Here is a 17,535-nt window from a genome sequence, read left to right as displayed (position 1 = left end):
GTCCTGCTTAGAAGGGCGCCGCCATGTTAATCGCCGCGGGAATGCAACTTCCTCGCCGTCCTATTGGCCGATAGAAGTCGGCGGAAATTTTCTGGTGGCAGAAATCTATCCTTGATCGATCGGGCTTTTCGCTTGGTATTTTGGCGGAACATCTAGTGTGGCTGCGGATTCCGCTCGCTGTCGCCACCGATGCCCAAGTGTAAACGCGCCTTGACTCGGATGCGATCGGTGACGCGCAGCGGTTCTTAATTGCGGCTGTCACTTTTTTCGCAGATCAGCAGGCTTCAGAGAAAGTCGTGTGGCATACCTGCATCACGTCTGCACCGTTAGCGGCAAAGGAACCATTCCGGAAGCCTTGATCGCACTACTGGGAGGAGGTAAGCCATTTTTATTGAGAGCGGAGTGCTAAAGGGACTGTAGGACGAGTGTAAAATTATTGGCGTATTGTTGTAGCTCGCTCCTGTGGTGGCAATAGCGAGGGCAGAACTCTGCCTTTGTGCGGGAGTTTATACTTTACAATTGATAAAAGAACGCGAAGCCAGAGCGGATAGTTGCGCCGTGCTGTGCGGGAACTACGCGGCTCTCCGAGTACTCGCGCAACGTCGCGTGAATTTGATTGGTTTGTATTTACGAGGTTTAACGTCACAAAGCGACTCAGACAATGTGGGATGCCGTAGTGGAGGTCTCCTGATAATTTCTACACTCTTCGGTTCTTTAACATGCACTGATATCGCACAGTACACAGGTCCCTGGCATTTCGCTTCCAACAAAAAGCGACCGCCGCGGCCGGGATCGAACCCGCGTCTTTCGGGTCAGCAGTGGAGCACCATAACCACTGAGCCACTTTAAACGTTACTAGTTCATATGATTAGCTGTCTTCTAGCGCACAGCATTTTAGGGGCCAGGTATTCTGCCCAAGTCCGGGATTAGATTTGGATCACTAAGTACAAGGAATGCTTACCTTTGGAAACGGAGGCATATTCTCACTGCTAACCATGGTTACTGGATAAATTTAGGAATTGGAGGAGGCTTATAAATGCTGCATCGAGGTCTTGAGGCTAGCAAAAGAGGAGATTGAAACCTCGGTGAAATATTCGTAAGGGCTAGGATTTCCAGTATTTTTAATAGGAAATTTGTTTCTGCGTACAACCGTAAGTATTCCGTCTGTTTAGTAAAAGAAACCTACTTCAGGGCCTGGGCAGCATACCCTGCACCTAGATGGGAGTGAGCTGGAGGGCAGATTACTCCTTTCTTACTCCTATAAAGGCAAATTCGTGTTTAGAGTGTACTATGCCACACAAAATCTCTTTTTAACTAAAAAATAATTTTAAATAAAAGTGGGCTTTCCTGAAACGCCTAGTATTTAGGAGCACTAGTATGTGGTCGACGTGTAATTGGCGGCATGAAGTCGGGAGGAAATCCACCTGTTATTGCCCTGGAACCAATCAAGGTGGTTGTAGGACCTATATCGTTACGCATTCTTGTGAAATACCTTCGCCTATTATTCACCTTCGCAGAGACGCTATCGACGCATTTTGATGTCGAAGCTGACCGAAGGTGCTCTTCGGAATCCGGGAAGAACACTTCGCGACTCCTGTAGGCTGCCTCAGCGAGCGTTAATATAAGCAGTCGGTCTCTTCTACAGCAATACTCTGAACATCGCGAAGCGTCCATGTAGCGCCATGATCCGCCTTCTTCACACGGCCGCTCTGCGCATGCGCGCCTCTTCTCCAGCTTCATTGACTGCAAACCGCCAGTTCCTACTGCGCATGGGCAGTTTATGTTAGTGACAGGCGCACACGACTGATGGCGGAAGCTGTCCAGCATATACACACTTGCCGCCTCGCAGGCACAGCTGGCTCCTCGTGGAACCAGATGGTGCTTGCGTCTCCCACATTCTAACCACGTTCGTTGGTTTTCAACCAGTAGCAGACGAATTTTCGCCACTCACCAGAGGGCCTCACGTCTTGTGAAAAAGGCGCATAACAGAAAAGCAGCAGTCTGTACGAGAAAAGTTCGGCACCACTGGAGGCGCATTTAAACCACTCGTCACCAGCGAACAGTTCTTAGGCAAAAGCAAATGCCATAGGCAGTCTATAGACAAACTGTAGATTTATTCTCATAAACTTTTAGTAGACTTTTGTTTATAAATAGCCTATAGAGTACGTATAGACAATGAAAAAGGAATAACATAGTCTATAAGAATTCTATAGACAGTCTACAGACGATTTCTTGTAAATGATGGCGGACTACTGCTCTAGTAGTAGGCGTAATACGTCCGGATCCGCTGGAACGGCCATCGACGAATCACACACCGAATTCTTCTTGCACTCTGTATAAGGGAACAGAAAAGTACAAAATGACACACCGTAGTTGTAAACTCGCCTGATTCTGCGTTTACAAGACTTCGTAAATAAACACATTTAAGGCAAAATAAAAGTGCGGGGAAAGGCGAACTGCTGTAAAAACTGGGCTCCCATAAAGATTGTTTTAATTTAGCGCTGGAATAGTACGATGACAATAAACACCTTAATCATGCAAGACTGGCCTGTACATCTGTAATGATCGTTACTGACTGTCGTCTCATGTTCACCCGCAGCTGACTGCTCCTGTGTCTTGCCAGGTTCATCCACCCAATCCTCCTCTCAGCATGTTGAAAAGAGTCCGTAGCCTGAGAAAGATCCTTCAATTTGGTATCACGGGGTCTCCGAATTAAATTCGACGAACGGCTTTTCTTTAACACGCACTCACATCACAAACGCGCACGGGCTTTTTGAATTTAGCCGTTATGCAAATACGGCAGCCGTGCCCGATCGAGACTCGGTACCGCCACCTCACCTCAGCAGGCCATGGCCAAGAGACGCTTGATTCACCCACGGCCCACAGCGCTTTCCGTCGCAAACCAACCCTTACAACCGTTGTTTGAGCCAGTCGGTACGCCCTGCTGATCACTGGTCGCCCCTTGTTTTTGCCATTCAGAATCTGGGTGCATCGTTCTGACGCAGTGCTGGATATTAGACACTTTTAGTTGCACGTACGCAGTGAGCTTGCGCACGCAACGACACTGCGGGCAACAAATGCGCATACGCAGAACGCAACGTATCTAGCCGCGCGTTCCGGACGCCCGCCCGCTATAAATAATAGCGTAGCGTACGCAACGTGGGACGCTACGTGCTGCGTAGAGAACATGTCGCCGCTGGATTGTCTTACGCAATAGCTTGCTCGAATGGTAGCGGTTCGCTTATATTTCGCCTACTCTTGCGCACACGTACCGGTATATGCTATAACTAGTCCCTGTTTTTCAGATAATTTGGCGATTTTCAAGCTCCTAGGCCTAACTAAATGCGGTGTGCTTTCCTCCTAGAAACGACACCTGGCGAAGCAGTTTTCTAGCTTTTACTCAGTTCTCACATTTTCTTCGGTTTGCATAGTTTTTGTTCTGAGAACAAAAAAAAAGGCTCGCAATTCACTCACCCTAGTTATCAGTAACCACGTATGAAAATTACTTCAACCGAGCGTTGATGTGCTTTCACGTCTTGTCACTAGATGGCGCTACTGTTCACGCGTGCGACTGTGATACGCTACGGCAGGGCCAACTAAAAGTGTAGCGTTTAAGCTATTTATAGCGTACGCCGCGCAGCAAGAGATGAGTACGCAAGCTTACTGCGTACGTCCCAACTAAAAGTGTCTATCGTTCTTACGCATAGACATGTGCGCCGAGAAAGCGAAGAGGGTTGTACAATCACATCATCCATGACGTCACGCTAAAACTGCCTGTTTTGTCCAAGCCTCACCGAGAGTAAACTACGGTCGGAATCTCGGGGTCTATGTCAGCCGTCGTATTTGAGGCACGTTCGTTCACACACCTAATTAAGAGCGTCTTAACACTGCGATGCGTTTCTCTCTCTTGTCATAAGATACACCAGGTAATCGTACGCCCGAAAATAGAAGAGGCACAGTTGGTGCACAAAACTCAAGCAACGTCATATATCTGTTTTTGTGTTACTCCTCGTTGCTCTCTTGACGGTTGTTCGTGGCGTGGACATGTTCAAAGTAACAAGAGTATCTCGCTCCCTCCTCCGCTGCAAAACCCCGCCATTACCGACGACCATACTGATATGTCCAACAGGTTGGCTGTCCTAACGTGCAGACTAGAGCGTGCCAAAAAGAGAAGAGGCGTGCTCGGTTTAAGGCCACTACGTATACACAACCGGGTTACCTTGCTACCTCAACTGCTTTCATGAGCAGATCTTCATTAATAATAACATCGCTGATGACACCCACACGCTAAACATTATCCGTAAATTGCTTACCGGCCCTCCTTGGCATCACGGGGGAAAAGTAGACGTCATAGAGTACTCGTACTGCGGCTGTATGTGCCGTGCTGACCTGTAAACTATCACCACCGTCAGCACCTGGAGTCTGTGCCGGTGTATTGTACAGCAAGGCGGATATTACGTACGGCAAGATTATATCGCAAAATTGCAGGCCGTCGACAGCGGAAGCGAACCCAGTTTTTAAATTTTTTCTGTATTGGCAATGAGATTCGAAATATAGAACGTCAAAATTACGTATCTGAAACCTCATTGAGTTTGCATTCCCGCGTCGCATATTTGTAAAATGTCGTCACATATCCTTATGTAACAAATACCCGCACACCCACGCTATTTGCATATTTTGAGACGTGGAAGTAGTTTACGTGACTTCGGCGACTGTACTATGCGCAGGGATGTTTTCTAAATATGCGACGTGGGAAAGGCAACTCACCGAGCTTTGAAATTGATAATTTTGATGTTCGACTTATAGAACCCCATTGGCTCAAAGAAAAATGAAATAAACTGGCCTCACCTTCAATACTGACAGCGTTTAATTTCGCAATATAATCTTGCCTCTTTAATTAAACAATAAAGATTGTTAGTTCATTTAGATAATTGTTTAAACATTGGGGTCTGTCACGTTCAGTGCCTGCCTTACTGTACAATCAAACTGCACAGACCGCACAAAATTATTTCTCGCAGTGTTTAATATAAATCTGTAAACGTTAAAAAAAATCGCCCTGTACAACATATGAGCTTGTGTGCCTGCAAATTTATTTTACACGTTTGCAGAGCAGGTGCTTTCTTTTGGATGCGGTACCTCGCCGCCGGCCGCCTTGCGGACATGGTGCCTTACATTGAAATGAGAAGGTGAGTTTGCAGCAACTTTAGCATTGCAGCATTTCAGGTTACTGCAATGTGCTAAGCGGCCGCTTATCTTGCCGCTCGGGATGCTTTCACTTATGTTCCACATGAGTGCTCAATGTTGTACATCGTAGCACTTGTTCATGCTCTTAAAGGACATTTCGATCCATGGTCCGGGCACTAGCATTTGGCCTTCCCAAGAGGAATAAGTATCCAATGGGAACGTCGCACTAAAGTTTAAAGGAAGCAGGAAAAAATTTATTAATGCTGAGCATACTTGCGTTTCGAGTGACGTTTCGGCAAATATTGTTCAGAGATAAGATATTTGGGACAAGCGAGTGGTTTCAGCCGATTAAAGACGTTCAGCAACTTCCGTGATGGCTCAGAAATTTTGGCGTTCGGCTGCCGATCTCAAGGTCGCGGGTTTGATCCCGTGTGCTGCACGATGTCAGCGCACTTTGAAGAGCCTCATGCGATCTAAATTAATCCAGAGCTCTCCATTACAACGCTCCTCGGCCATGTGGCCCTTTTGGATATTAAACCCCACATACGATACAAAAGCCGCTCAGGGTTAAGAACACTACGAGAATGGCATTCCAGCAATGCTCATCTAAGCAACTGATTTTGGCCAAGTTCACCGTGCTCAAACAAGCCACGTGCCATTTATCGGGTCTCCATAGAACTACAAAGGCTTAAGGAAGGAGACCTGCGAAGAATGCTCCTGACAATATTCAGATTACAATATAAGCAACTCATTCGGGCAATTCCTTCTGGATTAACTACTTGCGTGTAGCGAGACGAAAATGAACAAAGGAAAAAAGAAGGTACATTCAGAAAATACACAGAAAATACACATGCAACCACAAAACTAACCTCTAGTAGTAATTTGCATGTTGAGGAAATGTATGCATATGCGCGTGCCAATGGGGTGCGCTACTGGTGACGCGCGTCGTTGCTTAGTTGTGACGTGCCAGGGTAACAGCATTGGTCGTGCGTGCGTTCGCCAGCGCGCGAGCGACACCGACGAATAACCGCGCCATTTCGCATGAGGACGCTTATAAAAATTATCGCTGTAAATGAAGGCTATTTCGCTCAAAGTTAAGGCATTGAAAAATACGCCGGTTAATTCGGACGCGCTCACGACATTCCGTGCCAATAACGGGGACGGCAATCTACCGTCCAAACACCTCTCACAAATCCTGAACTCCATGACACTCGCGCAACTCTAAACTGCGCACAACTGTAAGTGTGGCCACAAGGTGAAACTATAGCTTGTAAAGATTAAAAACACCGACAAAAAGTTCATTGCATGCCTCTGTTGCCTTAGGCCGGCACAGTAGTATTAAGAGAAAAAGGAAAAAGCTGCCTTTGTGCCATATCTGCGTCTGGTCTGCCACAACCTGGAAGATAATTGGAAAGCATGTTAGGTGTACGTGGTGTATTCAGCACCTATCCGATTGTCCAACCTCGGCAGCACCCTCGGCAAAAGGTGTGTGGCCAGGCTCGGGCCGACCGGCTACAAAAGAATGCGAGTGGCAGCTCCAAGTGTCTCCGTGCGCCCCCACCAAGGCAAATACGGTCCTAGACCAACCATTGCCCGCCTCCTACAAAACGGTTACTGCTTGTCTTGGCTCTCCTTGCGCGCGACTGCTTTCCGGAAACTGCCCTAGCAGTGTGTCTCGCACGCCGCTCTTTCTCGCGGTGCCCTCACCCTTCATATCTGCTCTTTGACTCGGCGCCACTTAAGTTGACCATTGAGGCACGTACGGATAACCGTAGGTATAGACATGTCGAGCTGTCTTCTGTCACCAACAGTCACAGGGTTCGTCCATTTTAGTCATCCACAAGTACAACAAAGCGTAACAAAAGTGGATGCTCCCCCAGTATAGATCATACCCCACCCCCATCGATTGCCAGTGGGATAATAATAATAATTGGTTTTTTGAGGAAAGGAAATGGCGCAGTATCTGTCTCATATATCGTTGGACACATGAACTGGGCCAAGGGAAGGGATAAAGGAGGGAGTGAAACAAGAAAGGAAGACAGAGGTGCCGTAGTGGAGGGCTCCGGAAAAATTTCGACCACCTGGGGTTCTTTAACGTGCACTGACATTGCCAGCACACGGGCGCCTTAGCGTTTTTCCTCCATAAAAACGCAGCCGCCGTGGTCGGGTTCGAACCCGGTAACTCCGGATCAGTAGTCGAGCGCCCTAACCACTGAGCCACCGCGGCGGGTCATTGTCAGTGGGAAGCCATCCAATTTGGCACAGTCCTGGACGACCAGCGTAACCTCATCGCCCGTGTCACCCGGACAGCTATGGCAAACGGGCCCTGGATTAAGAGCTCCTCCCTCTGGGGACGACCCCTCAATCGTAGCTCATAAATGTTTTTTTTTCTATCTCCCTTCTCTCGCTCTCTCGGTATGGGGTATTGGTGGGTGCGATTGTAGCAGCTGGCGATGTAAAAAGGTCCTCTGCGCAGAGGAGCGTTCTAACTGAATCAGGAACGGATCCAGCATACACCGCTGCCTCACGCATTACACGGATCAGCCACGGCAGCAACGGTAAAAAGTTGAGTGCATGTTGTTGGGCGGGTCGGTCGTACATCGTTGAGTAAAGGTACTGCGCAAAATAATACAAACATGGACGAGAAGGGCACAAGGACGGGCGCCCGTCTTTGTGCCCTTCGCATTCATATTTGTATTATTTTGCGCAGTACATTTACTCAACGATGTAAAAAATTGGTTTTTGAGGAAGAGAAATCATTCGGTATCTGTCTCACGTATATCGGCGGACTTCGAAACGCGGCCGTAATGGAAGGGATAAAGGAGGGACCGAGAGAAGAAAGAAAGAAAGAGGTTCCGTAGCGGAGGGCTCCTGAATAATCTCTACCACCTGGGGATCGTTAACGTGCACTGACATGGCACAGCACACGGGCGCCTTTTGTGTTTAGCCTACATCGAAACGCGGCCTCCGCGGTGGGGCTCTAACCCGTGTACTCTGACTCCGCAGACGAGCGCAATGGTGTCATTGTGGTTTGAGCCCCCGCCAGCATGCGGAAGCAGCGCGGTTCGATCTCAAATGCATAGAATGGGTCCAAGCTTTCCGCGGGCCTGATTCTCAGCTTAATTAGGGTGAAATTCATGGGAAATGGGTCTTTGGCTACACCTTGAGTAGACGAACATATACTTCATGCAGTGGCACTCTTTGGCCGCAGAGGCCCTCGCACCATAAAAATTCGTCACCATCGTCTACTTTAAACAAGAAACTAATCGCACATATTTGTAAAGGCAGTATTATTCAAGTGAGCTCCCGCTGAAACCATAGTATAGAATGCGCGTGAGGGACGCTGGGCTGTTTAACGGCGTTCAGTGTCTGCGCAGGTGAGCAGCATGCCAGCCCAAAGGATAAGCAAAGGCCCGGAGCAGGAGTTGATTGGTCACAGGTGCACACGCTGAGACCTGTGGAAGGCTGTGTATATTTATAGCAGTGGCACTTGTGTATTCCAGACGGGGGTGGCTCTTGTGCGGGCAAGAACGGTTGAGCGGTACTGTGTATTATATGTGCAGTATATGGGAGAATCCTTTGCCCTGCAGTGGTGCAGTTACGATGATGATGATGATGATGATGATGATATCCTCTTTCGGTACTGCATTATATATACGCTATATGCTCGTGCGCAGCACGTCTCTGCTCATCGCCGGTGCACTCCTTGGTGTCGATCCTACAAAACAGGGGCCGCACAGTCACTGGCGCTAGGTGAGCACCACCCTTGGTTTCGCTTACACAGGTAGTTTCGCTTCATCGGATGGTTTCGCTTACAGAGAGTCCCACCCTATGACAGCAGCACCGTTCTCATGCAAATGCCACAGAGTGTGTTTCGCAGAAATTATTGGAATTTAATATTTATAACGAACTACTATTCAAAAGATTTCCTCACATGACGGTTGTGTAAAATGAATAGCTCAAAACTTTGTAATGCTGAGAATCAAATATATAAATTGTTTTAGGTATATGCGCTCAGTTGTCAAATAAAAGCTATTTGCATGTATTTGCCGCTTCATTTGCATTCGTGTAATTAGATTGCGAAAAAATATTAGCGCCAAGCATGAATTTTGAAAAAAATATCGATAAAAAGAGCAAAAGAACATTTAAAGTAAAATGACAAAGAGCATTTTTTCTTGTACGACCAGTGTTCATCTCAGTTCATATATGAAACTTTTTGAAATTTAGCGGAGAAAACCGGGAAATTCGCGACTTTCTGCATAAAGTGAGTACCTTATCATTTGCTCACGACTGTACACAGCATACATCACAGCGTAACGCAATCCTGGTAAGAATGTAAGAAAGGGAAGATGACTGGGATAAAGTAGTACACGAAGAGAAAGATAACTGTGTCAGTGGAGTAACTTGGCCGGTGCCACCATGTGGGTATGTGCCATGTTTTAAGATGAAGAAATTAAGTAGTAGTAATGCAGGGGTTTCGATAAATCTATCTTTTGCTGCAGCAATGTTGTTCTTTGTGTTTTGCGTTCTAATAATCTTCAATTCCATGCTCGTCGATGACACCATGTCCACGACAAACTTCATCAATCAAGAGAAGAAGGCGCAACAGAAAGCCAGTATACCGGAGCAGAAGAGTTCGAGCCAGTTACTTCCGCCGGCGGTCCTCCCACCTCGTCGAACAAGGTGCCAACCCCACGGCCCGTGTGAAGGCGCAGGAGTGCCTCAGATTCTCGAATAAAAGCGGCCTTTCACAGCGTGCAACTGCAGGGTGTCTACAGAATTCCAGTTTTGCACATACTGCCCATCAAGCGTGGCATAATAAAGGGAGTGCTAAATGGCGTCACGTACTTGTTGGTTTTGTTTTCAGCTGAAAATTACCATCACTGCATCAAACCACCAATGCGACACTTCCTTTCCACCACGTTGTATGTGAGGTGTCCTACACCAGGCCACCGCTGTGGTTCAGTAAGACTTTAGCCCTCGGCTGCCGAGCCCGAGTTGGCATACTCTGGCTACGGCATAATCTCATCAAAGGCAAAGAGCAGATACGCAATCCTACAACTTTTACCCTCCCTCCTTGTGCTGTGCAATGTGGGTGCATGTAAAGAGCCCCAGGTGGTCGAAATTATTCCGAAGCCCGCCACTACTGCCTGGCTTTCCTACTACTACCCTCGCTTCCTTCCTTCCTTCCTTCCTTCCTTCCTTCCTTCCTTCCTTCCTTCCTTCCTTCCTTCCTTCCTTCCTTCCTTCCTTCCTTCCTTCCTTCCTTCCTTCCTTCCTTCCTTCCTTCCTTCCATTCCCTCCTCTTCCTAGACCGGAATGGTATGATTTTCTCGAAGCGCGATTATGGCCTTTTGTGCTGTTACCTGTTCTCAACTCGCAATTTATAAAATATGGAGGCTCTAGAGATGTACATAGACCTAAATTTTGCAATGCTCTTCGCTAATTGGTACGTATACACCACTTCCTGTGGATGAGTGGTGGGACTAATGATTCGGTCAGAATATTATATTTACTGCACTTTTGATTTTATAGCTCACAGCGCTTTTGTGAGCTATAAATTCAACGTGAATTTGAAACTGATACCCGGAAATTTTCTGCACAACGTCCGCATGCAGTGTTGACTGCGATACTGAGGCTTCCAGCTCACATTACGCCAGAAACTTTTCTCTGGTATTTTTAGAGCGCAACTACAAGCCAAAGCGGGAAGTTCTCGGTACGGCATTTCCGCCATGGATGCCGGATAGCTAGGGCACACACAAAATCCCGCAAACGAGGCATTTCATAATGTGCTCTCGAGAAACTCCATCGGAGAAACTTCAGACCGCTTAGTTTTGCCCATGCTGTGCGGTCTCTTTTCCCGGTACTACAAAGCTTCTAATCGTCTTCAGGAAAAGGCAAGGACATCTCATTCCTCCAAGCAGTGGAAGACAGTGGATTCGGGCACGCTGCAGGTGCCGGAATGTAACATTTTAACCTCCCCCCCCCCCCTCCTCCTACAACGAACCCTGCAGAAGTGACGATAAATCCGGCACTGCCTGCAGTTGCCTCCAAGAATATTGGTGAGCCTCTTAAGAGCAACGTTTCGACTGTCATGCGTTTGCTCGAAAAGCAAGAATTCAGAGTCGAATTGGTTGAGATTTAGTGCCGCGGGCATCCTCAACGAGATTTTTTCCTGCCGCCGAGCCCCAAGAGATTCCGGCCGACGGTTAGAGGAATGACGGGGGGTTTAGGCTAAAGCTTTCTCTCTCGTCACTTTTGAAGGTTGCGAATTCAATAAAAATTAGTAAAAAGAATTAGTTAAAATCTCTTGGCATAAATCAGTGCCATATGTTGCACCGCGCGATGGCGCAGTGGTTCTATACCTGGGCCACCTGGCTAGCGGACCCCAACGAGGATCGACCTACAGCGAGCTACAGTGCGGCTTCCCATCGACATCCTAGGCGTAACAATTAAAACTGCCAATTAAAAGCATTTCCTCCTCGCACAAGTTTGGAAGCCTCTCAAATGCGACCTGTGCTAGCTATATACGTATATTTAGACGGCTAGTCGGGTCATATATTTCAGAAAGACTGACTCTAGTATTCAGTTTTCGGCCCCATGCCAGCAACATCGAACGCAGCCGACATCTTCAACTTTTGCTAAGAACGCTCATATTCTAAAGGCGAGCCAGAGAATTACTTACGTGGTCATGCTGCACTGCATGCCACAAAAACCTACAAAAAAAATCTGATACATTATAGTGCACACAGTGAAGCATTGTTGGGACTACTTTGTTTCCAACGCCTTTTTGGCTGCATTGCTGGGCATCTATACATATTGTGATAAAATACACGAGTTTTGCATTTCTCTATTGAGTGTTGTCAAGCACTAGCCAGCAAAAATACTGCCATAAAAACACGTGCCACAAAATGTCTTTCGTGCTTGCGTCTTCCGCCCCGCCGCGGTGGCTCAGTGGTTAGGGCGCTCGACTACTGATCCGGAGTTCCCGGGTTCGAACCCGGCCCCGCCGCGGTGGCTCAGTGGTTAGGGCGCTCGACTACTGATCCGGAGCTCCCGGGTTCGAAACCGACCGCGGCGGCTGCGTTTTTATGGAGGAAAAACGCTAAGGCGCCCGTGTGCTGTGCGATGTCAGTGCACGTTAAAGATCCCCAGGTGGTCGAAATTATTCCGGAGCCCTCCACTACGGACCTATTTGTTCCTCTCTTCTTTCACTCTCTCCTTTATCCCTTCCCTTACGGCACGGTTCAGGTGTCCAACGATATATGAGACAGATACTGCGCCATTTCCTTTCCACCAAAAACCAATTATTATTATTATTATTATTATTATTATTATTATTATTATTATTATTATTATTATTATTATTATTATTATTATTATTATTATTCGAACCCGACCGCGGTGGCTGCGTTTTTATGGAGGAAAAACGCTAAGGCGCCCGTGTGCTGTGCGATGACAGTGCACGTTAAAGATCCCCAGGTGGTCGAAATTATTCCGGAGCCCTCCACTACGGAACCTATTCCTCCTTTCGTCTTTCACTCCCTCTTTTATCCCTTCCCTTACGGCGCGGTTCAGGTGTCCAAAGATATATGAGACAGATACTGCGCCATTTCCTTTCCCCTAAAACCAATTATTATTATTATTATGATTTCGTCTTCCTATGTTTGAAATGTCACAGAGTATGAAATATGTCCTACGGAGAATGGCGAAATTTATATAGAAGAAAAAATTACTTCCTTACCCTCATTGCATGCTTCAAAATGTCTCCGAGTAGTCAAATACATCGAAACTCGAAATTATTGCATGACCACCTGGTACGAGCGGATATATCGCGAAGACCATCGACCGTTCGGCAGCGCACGAATATTGCGGAAAACGTTGCGAGAAATATAAAGTGACAGTGACTAATGGGTTAAAGCCAGTACGTGCGGAACAGGTCATTCTCGACTTTACATTCATACATCATCTAGAGTGCTCATAGAAGTCCTGGCGCCGTAGTGCTGCGGTTAAGCGATGCGCCACCGGCCACGGCTGTCGTTTTGCTCACAATCCGACGGGCAGGTTGGAATTGCATCATAAGGTAACGCGACAAACGTGGCCCGTGTAGGCTGCGTCTCCGGGGACATTTCGCTCAAGACTTCAACTACACCAACGATGATGACTGCGAATTCTGCAGAACAGAAGCTTCATGAGAATCCTTCAGTCTAGGAAACGACTCTGGTCCTTGCTGGCTGGTGCTGTTCTCTGCTTCTCCTCGTGGTTCCGTCTTGTTCATCATTGGTGAGCCCGTACTACGTTGGGGGATTTTGGCCAATGCGTAGGTTAAGACGCAGTTCATGTGAACGTGAGGGAGCGTTTTGCTGAGAGATGTCATTGACCTCCCCAGGTGGAGGGTTGGCAACTTGGTTTACCAGTTTGCCAGCCCAAAGTCTGCCGCTTGAGTCCTTCAAAAAAAATGACATTGATGCAATTCCCATGGCTCTCGTCACAATCTGTGAGGGTGCGATGAAAATAAAAACCCCCAAACTAATTCAACAGGATCTAAGATCACTGACAGACCATTATCTGCAGATCTGGGAAGTGCGTCCATTTGGCCGTAAAGACATTGTGTGGAAGTCCTCAGACATCGCGTGTGTTGAAGACTTGCTTCAGTGCAGAATTTTCAGCTCACTGCCGCTGAAAGCATTCATTCCCGAACAGCTTGCATGTGTAAAGGGTATCTTACGTGGTGTCGAACCAGCATCGTCCCCACAAGAAATTCTAGAATTTCAGGATGCCGGGTAGGGGTCCTTTCAGTCTACCGCTGTAGTAGAGAGGTATATGGCTCGCGTGTTGCTACTGAGTCTAAAATAACAACTTTTGCTGGCCCTTCCTGCCCTGCTGAATTAAAAATTTGGCTGTTTGTATACCGTGTGGACACTCTGGAACCCCGCCCTTATTCAATGCCCCAACTGCTGGCTGTTCGGGCGTAACGGCAAAGCATGCAAGTCAGAGACGCGCTGCCGTTTATGTGGAGAAGGTCATTCTGCTGATAACTGCAACTCAGAGCAGCCTCATTGTTTCCTCTTCAGCAACAACCACTCAGCTGATGATGCCGACTGCGCAAAACTTAGTGAAGAGCGTAGCTTGTTGGAAATTATCAAAGAGAAGCGGTGCTCAAGAGCCGATGCTTACACTGTTCTTAACAGGAAAAAAGACACGTATGCTAATCGTGTGCGCGCTTCTGTTGGGGACACTGAGGCCAACTTGACTGTCTCAAATCTGACCACAGTAGAAAAACCTTTAATAATGTGGTTGAGCAAATGCTAAACACTTTTTTTAAGACGTTTGATCAGTTTGTTGCTGTTAAATCTGTGTCACCATCAACATCCTGTCTGGCAGCAACGTCTGCATATGTTTCAGTTTGTGCAGCTAGTGCTAGCCGCTCAACATCACCTCCTGATGCTCCCCATATGTCCCAGCTAACATCTCTGTTCCTAGCAGTGCATGTCGCATTGATATCTGCACAACAAATGTCGAAATGTCGTGCACTACGCAAAAGCGCCGTGGTTCCTCATCATCTAAATCTACTTCTTCACAGATAAAAACTAAAAAAGGACCACCGAAACTTCTTCCCCATGTTGATATCCTAAAAGACGCGGTTTCTGCCTCTTCAATTGGTCAGTTATCATGGCAGGTATCAAAGTGTTGCAAGGGAATTGCCGCTCCTTATTGTCTTCTCCTAGATCTAGAAATACTGATTCAAAAACATAAACCTGATATTATGCTTTTACAAGACACGTAGTTATCAGCTTATAAATCATTTTCAATGATAAACTTTCGAGGTTTCAGCTCAGATTCAATTGTTGGCAGGAGAACTGAATTGGTAACCATGGTTTCTGAACATTTATGTAATCAGGCATTATCTCTAAGAAAATTCTTCTACCTGACTGTGAGATTTTAGCGATAATAACTTCATTTCCACTTTGTGCCGAGATTACAATTGCTAAAGTATATTTTTCGTTAGGTGTGCGCCGAACATACTGTTTAGAAAGCTTGGTGACCGGCACACACAGTGCAGTCATCGCAGGAGATTTCAGCTCTCACCATAGTGATTCGGGGAGGTGTACTGATTCCTGCGGCCAGCTTCTCTGGTAATGGCTGTCTGCAAATGCTGTACGCTGCTGCAATTCTAGAGAAATAACCTTTATGCGAGGGGTTGCTCGCTCAGCCATTGACTTAACATTATCAGCAGGTATGCTAGAGGTGACTGATTGGTCGACACAGGATTCGGGTACATCTAGTGACCACTTTACTAGAGATTTCTCTATCCGGTTATTTCCGCTCAGAACTAGTTGTGTAACCCATAAATTTGTCAACCACAATATTAATAAAAATCTGATGTCCGCTTCGATTGCCACTCCAGTTAGTACAAGCCGGGATGACAGAGCGCAGCAGGCGGTTTCATTTTTGCAAAATGCAGTAGACCACTTATTATCACTATGCCCGCAGTAGCCTCTAATAAAAAACCGTCTTATTGGTGGACATAAGAATGTGAGGAGGCATATCGTCGCATAAAAACGGCCTTGAAGAGGCTATCCTGCAACCAGAGTCCAGCTAATTGGTTAAATTAAAAATTCTTCTCTGCATCTTTTAAAAGAAGAATTGCGAAAACCAAGGAGGAGTATAAGCAAAATTTAAACACATCCTCCAAAACCTCGTAATCGGAAGGCGCTGTATAGATTCATGGAGCATAACAAGCGTTTTGCAGTCCCTCTCCTCACTAGTTCAACAGTGTTATCAGCACAAAAGGCTCAGGTAACCCTGGAGCGTATTGCTCAGGGATTGGCATTACGTTTTCAGACGCAGAGAAACGTGCCTTTGTGCACAATCTCACCCTCTTCGGATTATACCGAGGTTGACGCATCAGAGCTACTCTCAGTCCTGGCAATGGTGCATCCTGCAGCTCCTGGTCAAGATGGTGTCACTGTTGTTATGACTAAAATTTTAGCCCAGGATTTTACAAGCGACCTCTTAGATATAGTCAATGCTTTATTGGAAAATTCATGTATTCCAAACATTTGGAAGACAGCGAAAATTATTTTATTGATGGAAGATGGAGGAAAAGGAGACGTCTGAAATAATGTTCGGCAAATTGCGGAAAATTCAAATTTATTAAAGTTAATAGAAACAATAGTGCACTGTAGCCTCATAAACCATGTTCATGACGTCAACGGGCTCAGCTCAGCCCAGATTGGCTTTACTCGCGGATGCTATATATGGACCGCGCTTGTGGATCTAGAGAGAACAATTCGGCTTTCGCTACGCAGAAGGGTAGTTTCACCTTTGGTGACTCTTGATGTAGCAAATGCCTATGACACTGAAGAACATACTATTTTACTTAACAGACTTGCTCAGTTTCATCCTCGAACCTATATTTATGCGTGGATACCTGAATTTCTGAAGGACAGATACATTTACTGTACAAAAGGAACTCTATGTCCTAATATATATTATTAATAAAGACGTGTGCCGCAACGGCCGGTGCTATCCCCGCTGTTTTTTAATATTTTGGTTAGCGGCATCCCCATTCGTCCTTATATAACCGTTTTTGTGTATGCAGATGATACAGCTTTTGTCGCCTCGGCCAGGGATATCCATTCCCTTTACCAGATTCCGCAGGGATATTTGAATGCTCTTGGAGTATGGTTGCACGGTATTAATTTAACCCTGATTGTTGACAAATGCGGCATTTTGGTATTTCCTCCAGACACGTCTTTGCACATTTCATTATTCCATCGCTCTAACCAGATTCCAGAAGTGGAATCCGCTAAATATCTAGGTGTTACTTAGCACGCAGCATTAGATCGGAGCCATCTATATAGAACAATGTGTGTAAAGGAGAACGCGCTCTAGGCCGGATGACAAGAAATCGCCAATAGAAAGCTTTGGATGCGACGCGACACATTATTGTTACTATACAAAGCCTATGTAAGACCTATACTTGAATTTGGTTGCATTCTCTTCTCTGGTAGTGCAAATTACAAGATTCAGCCCTTAATCTTAGTGGAAAGGCGCGCTCTACGTATCTGCCTTTGTCTCCCAAAATCAAATTCAAACGCCCGGATTTATCATAATGTCCGTATCCCTGATCTAATTTCCACCTTTCAAATACTCACGGTGCGAACTTTCCTCAGGTCTTTGGACCCGGTGACTAATGTCAGGACTCCAATTTTGGTGTCTCAGCCGGCCTTATTGTTTTCTCATCTTTGTCCACGGTATCAAATGCCACAAATTATGTTAGCACAGAACCTTTTAACACCGATTGGTGTTGATCAAAGGTCTTTGCAGTGGGATGTTGACACGCCG

General features: G+C 46.5%; 1 long non-coding RNA gene across 1 annotated transcript; it reads left to right on the top strand.

The window, feature by feature from the left end:
- Nucleotides 1-279: 279 nt before the first annotated feature.
- On the top strand, nucleotides 280-9,877 carry LOC144100590 (uncharacterized). Its single transcript, XR_013307747.1, has 4 exons — nucleotides 280-377; nucleotides 5,109-5,186; nucleotides 8,862-8,937; nucleotides 9,777-9,877. It is a non-coding gene; the product is annotated as an uncharacterized LOC144100590 (long non-coding RNA).
- Nucleotides 9,878-17,535: the final 7,658 nt, after the last annotated feature.

Source organism: Amblyomma americanum, chromosome 8 (genome assembly GCF_052857255.1).
Source record: "Amblyomma americanum isolate KBUSLIRL-KWMA chromosome 8, ASM5285725v1, whole genome shotgun sequence".
In the NCBI taxonomy this organism is placed as follows: Eukaryota; Metazoa; Arthropoda; class Arachnida; order Ixodida; family Ixodidae; genus Amblyomma; species Amblyomma americanum.
This window is presented reverse-complemented; position numbering and strand designations above follow the sequence as displayed.